Genomic DNA, 12,821 nt, shown 5'->3' on the forward strand with positions numbered 1-12,821 from the left:
CTCTCTCTCTCTCTCTCACACACACACACACACACACACACACACACACACACACACACACACACACACACACACACACACACACACACACACACACACACACACACACACAAACATGTTGCTTGTGATTCTTATATTCCTATCCCCTTAACATGTTGACAAAATCTTATAATTTTAGATTTTAGAATCATAAATTCAAGCGAAGTCACATCCCTCACATCAAGCCATTTTTTGGTGTATATTCCATGTATTCCAATATTCCTTACCTTGCTTATTTTTATTCTAGAGAATTTATCTACTAACATCTAGAATGTGAACATCTTGCTTAACTTTCTATCCCTCACACTACCTTCTTCTCAAATCTTGTGTACATCCCATAATTTACCACACTTTGTTTCTAACCTTATGCATGTAGTTTGTTTATTTTTACTTGCTTTTTATATTATCCTTGGTCCTCTCTTCCCCTAGCCAATAGACTTGGGAGGTCTCATGATAAAACTCCTATCCTTTTAAAACTCTTACACATATAGAAGATTCTACATAGCTAAAGAACCCATGTCAACTCGCCTTTCTCTCTCTCTCTCTCTCTCTCTCTCACACACACACACACACACACACACACACATAATCTTCTTACAGATCCGTAAAACCCATATCAACCGGCATCTCTCTCTCTCTCTCTCTCTCTCTCTCTCTCTCTCTCTCACACACACACACACACACACACACACACACACACACACACACACACACACACACACACACACGCACACGCACGCACGTGGGTGCATGCACACACGCACATGCACACACACATAAAAGCTTCTTACATAGTTGTAGAACACATGTCAACCTCTCTCTCTCTCTCTCTCTCTCTCTCTCTGAGTGCACATGTGTGAGGCATGCAAGTATGTATGTGTTTGTAGATCTATGATTACATGTGCTTGTGTGTGCTTGTGTGCTTGTCTATGTCTACATGGCCATGTGTGTCTACACACAAATATGTGTGCTTCTGTACACACACATGTTGCTTTATGCATAGAGAAGAAGTGTGTATACATGCACGTATATATGTGTGTGAGTCTACAAGTGCAATGCATTTGTATACATCCATGCATGCACATAAGTGTGTATATGTGCATGCATGTGTGTATGCATTTCTACAAGTAAACCTCTATAGTGTTCCCTATTCCCTCATTGGAAGATAACAACTTTGCCAATACACATACACACTCTCAAAACAAAAGAAAACCCCAACAACCCCTTAGTGCATGTATGTGTGTATGTATGTCTACAAGTGCAATGTATTTGTATATGTTGAAGGCAATAAAGGAAAATAGACCTCTATAGCATCCCCTATTCCCCCATTGGAAGATAACAACTTTACTAATACACATACACACTCTCAAAACAAAAGAAAACCCCAACAACCCCTTAGTGCATGTATGTGTGTATGTATATCTACAAGTGCAATGTATATGTATACGTGGAAGGCAATAAAGGAAAATAGACCTTTATAGCATCCCCTATTCCCTCATTCGAAGATAACAACTTTGCTAATACACATACACACTCTCAAAATAAAAGAAAACCCAACAACCTCTTAGTGATAGAAAATTGAAAAGGGTGGGGAACATCAAGAGGAGAGAGAGGAGAAGAGAATTAATGTTGATGAGCAAGGAATTCTTAAAAGAAGCTCTTAATGTGGTGTACTTTACAAACACACCTTGCGTGTTTGTATCTACACTCTTAGCCTTTTTGAAGAGAGGAAAACTCACCCAATGTGAAACACAAAAAGAACTCTCCCACACTCACTCTCTCTTCATAAAAAAACTTGACTTGTGTAGAATGGATATGAGAAAATAACATTGAATATATCTTTTATAAAAGAGGGGATACAAAAATATTCTTTTTAAATGAAAGAAACTAGGAAGAGCCCCCCCTCCCCCTTTGACTATTATCAACCATGCACATGCAACAGATACAAAGAAGAACTTTCACCACCCATGACGAACAGTTGCAACAAGACACTGGCAGCAACTGCAAAGATTCGACTAGCACATAAATTGTCCTCATCAAGGTATAGGTTCTCCTGAGTGAAAAGAACATGAGCTCTTTTACTAATGCACCCACAAAGGTCGTGTCAAATGGGCTCCTCTCTTGCACGTGATGTTAAGCTCTGCCTTCATCCCCTCCATGTGTGTCAAAGTTGCTTTTCTACTATAAAAGACTGGTGCTGAACTGAATTATGCAGTCTTTTATCAAAAAAATGGCGTCCTTCTTTTGCTTAAAAAAATCTTATTTCTTGGAAGAAAACTTCTCTTTTTTTGAATCCGAACAGAGGCTTCTTTTTTTTCCCTGAAAATTGGGGCATGGCACTGGATGCATGCATAATTGGCAATGCACAGTCGTCAAGGACAACCAAAAACAATAGGCGAAGGCGTCTAAGCATTGGGCATGTAAACAAGCCACACGGCAAGGCAAGGCCACAAGGAAGGCAACCATGCCCTCTCTTGGTGATAAAAGATAGGGGAGAAAAAATAGCCTATAAAGGCTCTCAACTTTGCAAAAAGAATGGCATATGGGATTAAAATAGAGGCTCCAAGCACATAGTTCCATCAAAAAAAAGAAAAAAAACCTATCCCCTCCAAACCTTTGACATAGTTCCATCCAAGCACATAGTTCCATCCAAGCACATAGTTCCATCAAAAAAAGAAAAAAACCTATCCCCTCCAAACCTTTGACTTGAAAAATATTATAAGGCTTAATCCCAAAGCATTGAAAGGCCAAAATTATGTGAAAATATGCACTATTTTTACTAGACCTCACTATTATTCCCAATGGCCATTCCTTTCTTCCCACCACGAGGTTCAAAAAAAAGAGGAAAAAATCTCAATCATATCAGCCACCCTCCCAAAGAAGTAAGGCATTAATGCCTTATGTGCTCCACCTTAGGTATGCTCTTCTCAAAATTTTCTTTGCTATGCCAAATGTGTCCAGAACAAGTGAAGTAAGGCTTGATACACCAACCATTTACTAGGGTAGCATGCACATGTCCCAATAAATCGGCAAGTTGATAACTACCATTATGATAAACCTTTTTGATAATGAATGGACCTTCCCAACATTATAAAAATTTGGCATCAAATCTGCTGTCAGGATGACTGTCATATCTAAGTACAAGCATATCTTTCTGTAAACCTTTTTCCTTAAGTTTAGAATCAAATTCCTTATTATTAGCATCCTGAGAATTGGTTATAAAGTGTTCAGTAGATACCTCTCTTTCCAATTCCAAATGATGCAAGGCTATGAGTCTATCTTGAAACACTTCATCAGGATCCTTTTTACCTTCTTTAAGAATTCCATACTGGGTACATAAACTTCAATAGAAGTAAGTGCTTCTTGACCATAAACAAGATGAAAAGGAGTAAATTGTGTAGAGGCCATAAAGGTAGTCCTGTACGCCCAGAGTTCTCCATCCAAATGCTGATCCCAATTCCTTGGCTTAGCTTCCACATGTTTAGCTATAAGTATACATAAGATACCATTAATCGTTTCTAATAAACCATTACACTATGGGTAATAAGGAGTAGAATATTGATGTTTAATATTGAGTTTATCAAGGATGTGCTTCAATATCCCTTCTTGAAAGCCTAGACTACAGTTAGAAACCAATTCGAAAGGTGTGCCAAAATTGCAACATATGTGAGAAAAGATGAATCTGGAAACTGCAACTTCTTTTACCCTTAAAACACTTGTTGCTCTAGCCCATCTAGTAATATAATCCATTGCAACCAAAATATAAACTTTGCCATTTTGATTCCTAGGCAAAGTTCTAATAGCATCAATACCCCATTTCTTAAATGGTCCATAAGATAATAGGTTGTCTCGACCCATATACCAATCTCTTATCACCAACTAATTGACAAGCAGCATGACAAGTTTTACACCAATGACCCATATCAGCATGTAAACTAGGCCAATTATATCTTGCTTGTAGGATCTTTTTAATAGTCAAGTCATGTGCATAGTGTCCACCACATATGTCATTATGATAGCATTGAAGAATGTGTGGAATATCCGTAGCATTTGGAATCCTCCTTAAGACCATATCCTTCCCTTTGTGATAGAGAAAATCACTCATAAGTGAATATGAAAGCCCTTTCTTTAAAAGTCTTCATTTTTGTATTGTTGTCAAGCCAATAGGCAATTCCCTAGATTGTAACCATTGCAAAATTTCCTTCAAAGTTTCTTCTCCTTGAAATTTTGGATCCTTAAAAAGTACATTGCTTATCATAATTACCACCTATTCTTTAGCTAGTTGGTCTACTTCTTGATTTTATTCTCTATGCACATGTAACAATTGCACCTCCTTAAACTGCTTAAACAAAGCTTGAATCCTTCACACATGCTCTTTCAATTTATCACTTTTACATGCCCAAATACCAAGAACTTGTTTAACATGTAACAATGCATCCCCTTTAATGTCAATTTATCCACTTCTGCTTATTTGCATTTCATCAATCCTTCCTCAAGAATTGCATACTCAGCCTTATTGTTGGTTTGTACATCTTCCAAAACTACCTTCTCTTTGAACACAATTTGACCATGTGGATCATGTAAGACTAGTCCACCCCACCAGCTTTCCCTATTTGTCTTTGATATGCTCCACCAAAACAAAGAACAATAAAAAAGCATTCTCCAAAGGCTTCAAAGGATGCATCCCTTTAAGTGGTTCTTCAATCCTTAGCTACTTCTCATAGACTTTGTGGGTCAATATATCTACAAGTGAGGCCTTGTTACTATCTTCCACTTTAAAGGTATAGTCAAACTCCTGCAATTCCAATAGCCACTTAACAATCCTATGAGACCTTGTCATATGCTGAACAACAAAAAGTTTATCCACTATGATCACAATAAAAGGTTTGCTAAGTACATATGCACAAAAATTTCTCAATACAAACATAGGCCAAAACAAGCTACTTTGTGTCAGAATAACTCTTTTCTCCACCCCACATAATAAATGGGTCGCAAAAGACAAGTCCTGGAATCTTTCTGCAATAGAATGTTACAAATAGCATCTTTCCCAATGCTCAAATTCACAAAGAATTATTGGTCCCAATTAGGTGGCAAGCAAAGTAGGAAGAGTTCTTAATACCTTCTTCAACTCACTAAAATATCCATCATACTCCGCACTCCAAACAAAAGTTGTTGGTTGGCTAAAGACTGTAAAGGGTGCAATAGATGAGAAAGCAAGTGGATAAATTTGGCCATATACCTGACTTTTTGAATAAAAGAAATGAGTTCCTTGAGACTCGAAGGGGAAGGTAAATCCAAAAGTACTTTAACTCTAGCTGGGTCCCTGAAATTCCCTTCGCTGTCTGCTCAAACTAAATGGCCAAGTCGAACCACTTCTTTTATAGGATCCCACTTCCCCCTCCGCACAACACCAGATCCCATTGCCCCTCCGCACAACACTAGATTCCTGGTAGCTGGCAGCGGAAGCAGCTCCCTCATGCGCGGGGCAGGGTTTCCCACTCGGGGCCTCGCCCTCGAATGTCTGGGTACGAGACTAAGCTGGTGGTCATTCTGAAAACCGAAATCGGGAAAATTTCCCATGCCCGAAAAATGGGGACGATTCCACCATTTTGAATTTCTTAACGAATTTTTCTAACGAGGTCAAGATACAAAACTAACCTTCATCTGAATAAACCAGATAGAAGGGAAACTATTATAGACTTAACTTGAAGAGATCCTAATTGAATCAGGCACAACTGTTGATCTTTTCATTAGAGAAGTCTTTAGGCTTTTATTTAAGTACTCGAGTTCTAAACGTATTCCTATTAATCAATTTTATTATTAAAACTCTACTGATTCCAGCCATCCGGCCCATGGGTTACGGCCCATGGGTTAGCCACCGCCCAACCACTTGAATTGGTAGAACCAAACAAGTACTTACCCACCCATAATTGAATGCCTTTCTTAACTTTTGCTTTAGAATACAGATACGCACACACTCCTCTTTAAACTTTAACTTTTAAAACAATCCATTGACAAACAATTATTGGTTACAGATGTCATAACTCAAAATTTCCATTCAATCCTTATTTCTCACAAAACAGTATCACTCCTCTTTAAACTTTAACTTTTAAAACAATCCATTGACAAACAATTATTGGTTACAGATGTCATAACTCAAAATTTCCATTCAATCCTTATTTCTCACAAAACAGTATCACTCTGGACTCTCTGTTGAGATCACCAGGTCGCAACGAGATCTAGTAACATATATATATCTTCCACGACATACGTATGGGTGTCCTAAGCACCGCGAGCCCGTGCATCGCCTAGTCAAAACCCTCCAGGATCCTCCTTAGGTGTCCTGGCACTTCACTCAGGGACCGCTTCCTCGGCCCTCGCCCATCGTACCAGAAGCACACCATTTTTCCCCATACCTAGGCTGGTCAAGACTTGGGCAGGTTTTTGCTGTGTGAGCTGTCCTTTGAACACTTGCTGCCAGCTGTTGCAACCAAACTTCCCTTAGAAAAACACATATACCAAATGCTCCCTCCAGCATTCTGGCGTAAGATAGTCCTTTAAGAAAACATGGTTTCTATGCAAGTTTTCAGTTTTGATTTTCTTTTAAATACAATGGGTATATCTTAAATCCGTATCCCAATACTTCTAGATCACAGGTCTAAAATTCTAACAAAATTTTCTGAATTCTGTAACCTTGATCCTCAGATCAGAATCAGGGGTCTTAACTTGATTTCAGATTCGGTGGGTGATTTGAGTGAAATTTTCCTGAACTAGTCATATCGTCTTTTCTTGAAACTGACAAAAGAGATTAAGTCTTGGTCATAGTCTGATTCAGGGTTTGAGTCTGGAAAGGTTCTCCCTGAACTAACTTTCTCGAAGGGTAATATTTCAATTACTACTTTATTGAATTTCAATCATTGAGTATTTTGCTTAACTGAATTTAAAACTAATCATGAATTCCTATGAGGAATAAATTAATCATTTATCTAAAATTCTGACTTCGATAGTTTTTCTGAATTTTCTCATTACCATTAGAGAATATGAAACGGTAGAATTTTCTCTCACAGAGTATTTACTTATTTATTTACCAATATTCATGGGATTTAAACATAGGATTAAAGAGAACTCTTATATATAAAAATTCTGTATGCATCTATTTATGCATAAAATCCAACTTCTATGGAAATAACACTTTTATATAAAAGAAAATCCTTTTATGCATCTATTTATGTAAAAAAATCAATTTTGATGAAAGTAACACTTTTATAATTTAAAAAAAATTCTTTTATGCATCATTTTATGCATAAAAATCAATATTGGTGAAAGTAACACTTTTATAATAATAAAATTCTTTTATGCATCATTTTATGCATAAAAATCAATATTGGTGAAAGTAACACTTTTATAATAATAAAATTCTTTAATGCATCATTTTATGCATAAAAATCAATATTGGTGAAAGTAACACTTTTATAATTAAAAAAATTCTTTTATGCATCATTTTATGCATAAAAATCAATATTGGTGAAAGTAACACTTTTATAATAAAAAAATTATTTCCAATATGCATCTTTCTATATGCATAGAATTTAAATCTAATGAAAATCACTCTTTTATAATAAAAAAATAACCAATATGCATCTTTCTATGCATAGAATTTAAATCTAATGAAAATCACTCGTTTATAATAAAAAAATAACCAATATGCATCTTTCTATGCATAGAATTTAAATTTTATTAGAAATCACTCTTTTATAATAAAAAAATAACCAATATGCATCTTTCTATGCATAGAATTTAAATCTAATGAAAATCACTCTTTTATAATAAAAAAATAACCAATATGCATCTTTCTATATGCATAGAATTTAAATCTAATGAAAATCACTCTTTTATATTAAAAAAAACCAATATGCATCTTTCTATGCATAGAATTTAAATCTAATAAAAATCACTCTTTTATAATAAAAAAATAACCAATATGCATCTTTCTATGCATAGAATTTAAATCTAATGAAAATCACTCTTTTATAATAAAAAAATAACCAATATGCATCTTTCTATATGCATAGAATTTAAATCTAATGAAAATCACTCTTTTATATTAAAAAAAACCAATATGCATCTTTCTATGCATAGAATTTAAATCTAATGAAAATCACTCTTTTATAATAAAAAAATAGCCAATATGCATCTTTCTATGCATAGAATTTAAATCTAATGAAAATCACTCTTTTATAAATAAAAAATAACCAATATGCATCTTTCTATGCATAGAATTTAAATCTAATGAAAATTACTCTTTTATAATAAAAATATTTCTACTATGCATTTTTCTATGCCTAGAATGAAAATAACACTTTTAGAATACACAAATGGTGGGGATTACTCTTTTTGAATAATAAAAGATAAAACTTATTTCACAAAATTTAAGAAAATTTTGCCATAACCTCCTTTGTATGGCTGACCATTTTTCAAATTTTTCTATCCTCAAGTTACTTAAAAATTATCCCAAATGGTTTAAAGCATTCTAAACTAATCAAATTCCACTTTTAAAAGAGAAACAATATGAAAAGTTTAATTCTAACAATTCGATTACTTATCTAGGATAAAGAAAGGCTGAATTCAAGAATGAAGAGAGGGGAAAAGCCTTTCCAACAAGGCATAACATCATTTTTTCATTTTAAAGAAAATAAAAATTAGAAAACCATTAAAAGGAATAAAGAAAAAGTAGGATTTTTAGCTTACTTGAATTTCTGTGAGTTTTCCTTTGGCTTGATGGTTTGAGGGATCTACTCTTGTTTGCAACAAGAGTGGCCACCAATTCTTTTGAAGAGGGAAAGGTTAAAAACTAATGAATTATCAATAAATTTACTGTTTTTGGCTCTGGGGGTGGAGTAGAGTAACAGTGCATAAAACACTATTAAGCTTCTACAAAGGGGGAGGCTTCTAGTTATAGGAAACAGTGAGCTTCTAACCAAGCAAATTGATTCTAGAATTTTCCAGATCAGTTTGGTCAATTTTTGACCATTTTTGGATCAGTTTAGCTTACTTTTTGGAACTAGACTTGAATTAGGAGAGAGGAGAGATGAAATATCTCAATATTTGAGAATTTAAAACTCCACCACACATGTGAAATAGGTGCCTCGTTCATGAGGGGGAATCCCCACTCTGAGGTGTCAAAAATTTATTTTTTTAGTATTTCCTTTGGTCCTTAGTCCACTCTTCATCTTATGTGAGTATTTACTCATTTTTGGGGGGTTTTTCTTTATTTCTTCAATTTATCTCCTCCATACATTTGGATGAATCTGATTGGCCCCTCAGAACCTTAATTTAAAATTTTCAAAAAATCTGGACCCTTAGGATAAGGCCTTTTGAACAGATTATAATTTATTTCTAATGAACCTTTTGAAAATCTTTTTGAACTTTTGTTTCAGGGTAATTTATTTTAATAAGAAGAGATATTTTTCATCTAAAAATATCTAAAATCTGAATAATCTCTCTCTAGAAGATTTTCTCTCTCTAGGCCAAAATAGGTAGAAACAAGATCTTTTATTATTCTAAAGAGGGAATTGATTACAAGGGAAGATACTGGACATCTTGAGGGGCTGGGGAGGAATCTTACATCTTTCTTAGCAATCTTACATTTCTCATAATTCAATTTACCACCCAAGATATCCAATCATTGTAGATTTTCTTCTACCTTCAAGCAATGTGAAATGCGAGGACTATAGATACAAAAATCATCAATGTGTACCCTGATAGACTTCCCAAAGAATGGTTGAAAGACATAATTCATAAACCTCTGAAAAGTTGAAGGGGCATTTGTCAATCCAAAAGGCATCACACGAGAAAAACATCCCCCATGGGGTTATGAATGTAGTATTTTTTTTGATCTCCTTCTGTAATCTGTATCTAAAACTAACCTACATAACCATCACATACTATTTAATGGGTCATGAACTAGCCACTTCATTAAGAATCTCATCTTGCCAAGGGTAGAGGAAAATGATACCACTTTGTTGTTACATTGAGTGGTTTATTATCCACACATACTTGCCATTTACCATTCTTTTTAGGAGCAACTACCATGGGAGAAACCCACTCAAAATTTTTAGTAGGGTAAATAAAACCAGCTTTTAGTAACCTAGTTATCTCTTTAAGCAAAGCATCATATTGTACCACTCCCAACCATCACAATTTCTAAGCCATTGGTTTGGCATCTTCTTTTAACTCAATGTGGTGTTCTATGGCACCTACTCCCAAAAATAAACAAATTAGGATACCTGCTTAGCATGTCAAAAAATTCCTTCTGCTCTCTGGACTCTAGGTCATCTGCTAACATAGCTTCCAACTTATTTTGATTTGGCTTCAATTCTTCTTTAACCTTAACCACAATTTCCTTGTTCCCTTGTGAATAAAGTGTCACACCCATTACCTCCAAAGATGAATCCTCAATGTCACTAGAGGAGTAAAATTCTTCTTCTGAATACGAATACTCCTCATCGCTCTCCATATCATCCGAATCCTCATGCTAGATATCTTTCTGCTTCTTTTCTTTCATGTCATAAACCACTGCTTGCTTCCCATTAGGTTACATCACAAATTTTCATTTGTCCCATTTTTGAATAGCTTTAACAACAATCAACCAAGGACAACCCAAAATTAAGGGGTAGCCATCTCTCTTGATTGTCAACATAGAAGTCAACAATAATAATAGAAACCCCAAAGACACTCCCCTTTAAATTCTTGATGAATCCAATGAAATTAACCTTGCTATTTCCATTTTAACCTTGATTGGAGAAACCTCATGTATCTTTAGTCCCAAAACTGATGCATTAAAGGTTCTATCATTAAGCAAATCTAATCTCCACCATCTACTAAGACCTTGGAAACCGTTTGTCCCAAAATTGATGCATTAAAGGTTCTATCATTAAGCAAATCTAATCTCCACCATCTACTAAGACCTTGGAAACCGTTTTTCCTTTAATCACACAATTCAAAGTGGGAATGAAATCTTCCTAGGCCTCCAATGGTGCTATAAGAACAATAGAAGCTAGCTGCTCACTCCTCTTTCTGGTAATTTTGATGCTCATACTTTTGTTTACTTCCCTCCTTACCTACACACACAAAGAAAAATATTGAGGCCAATTAATGTTAGGTCCTTGCTTCTTCATATCTTCTCTCAAGTTGTATGGTTCCATTCCATGGTGTTAATGGCTCACCCTAACCCTCCTTGAAACACATCCAACAAGAGATTACCTGGTGAACCGCAACTGTCATGAGGATCTTTCCAATGGCCAAGCTCGTAACCCTTGAGGTCTCCAATCACTACAACTCCTCCTTGAGAAGCAATTCCACCGCCCCTCCCATGAGCGTTGTCACACCGCCAATAACCTTTTGGTGTATCTACCTTGGCTCCTTAATGTAAGATAATGTTAGTAGCTCTTGTTAACCTTAGGAATGGGTTAACACATGGGCAAGTGTAAAATCTAACAATCAAATTCTCCTCCTCCTTTTCTTCTTACTCCCTCCGTAACATTTTCTCTTTTCTTCTTCTTTTGTGCCACATCAGATGATTCCTTATTTTATGATTGCTTATGATTTTGTGTCCTCTTTCTAGCAAAACATTCCACTTCCTCTCCTTGTTCTATTTCCTCTTACTTTTTATCCCTTTCTTTCAACTCCAATACATGTACCCCCTATCTAGTGAAGGTGGAATAGATGCAACCACCTATGCTGATTATTTAGGTGGAGTATTCCCCCTATCTTGATTCCCTCCTTGCATAGGTGGATTTCCTAGCATATTAGCCCTTCAAAGCATTAGAACATAATAGACGGGATAAGGCTCACCTAGATTTCTCCTAGGATGTGGACAATTATACATACCATGGCCACGTTCATTACAACTCTAGCAAACCAACTCTTGTGTTGTCTCCTAGGCGGCCTTCCCTCACCTTGCTGCTGCTATGGTGCATGAGGCTTAGGTCCCACTCCCTGAGCTAAATGGATTGCTAATTCTCAAAGTTACTGAGTAAGTTGCTTCAAACAAAGTATTAGCATCTTGAGATTATTGTGAATGTTGTGTAGGAAGTTTTTGATCTTGAGGGGAAACTCTTGGTATAGACAGCTCAACTCTAGGGCGTGTCTCTCCACCAATGCTTGGCAAATGCATTTCAAAAGTCAAGTCTTCATCTCTTTGACAAAACTTCTACTTTTTATACTTGATCTTTTTTGCTTTGTAGGCTACCAATGCTGCTACTTCAAGATAAGTCTTTAGGCTAGCCAATTCCACCTTGGCTCTAAGAATAGGATGGAGACCACAATACAATGATCTTTTTTAAGGAATTTTGCAACCTTGCCTGGATTTGTAATGGACTGAAGCCAATTCATCCAGGTTGTGTTGAACTTTTATTTATAGCCTTCATATTCCTCCAGTTTTCTCTTAATGCAAAGATTGGATTTATTGCTAGAGGACTTCAGTGCTTTGCGCCTTGATATATTCACTTGAAAAGCTACTTCCAACTCCATCACAAACTTCTAGATTAAGGCCGGATTAAGAGATAAGAGCCAAATACAAGCATCCTTCCACAACACCATTGTGAAAGTACTAAGCTTTTCTACCGATGTATCTTCCCCAAAGATGGAAAAATATATATTTTCATATTCTCCAAAAAATCCGCATCTTCATTAGGTCCACCATAAAATAGTGGGTAACCATGGAAGGTAGCCATTTCATGGCCTTGTTGTATAGCCATTTTATGGCCTTGTTGTATAGCCAT

This window comes from Cibotium barometz, chromosome 27 (assembly GCF_041138505.1).
Source record: "Cibotium barometz isolate CiBa-2024 chromosome 27, ASM4113850v1, whole genome shotgun sequence".
Lineage (NCBI taxonomy): Eukaryota > Viridiplantae > Streptophyta > Polypodiopsida > Cyatheales > Cibotiaceae > Cibotium > Cibotium barometz.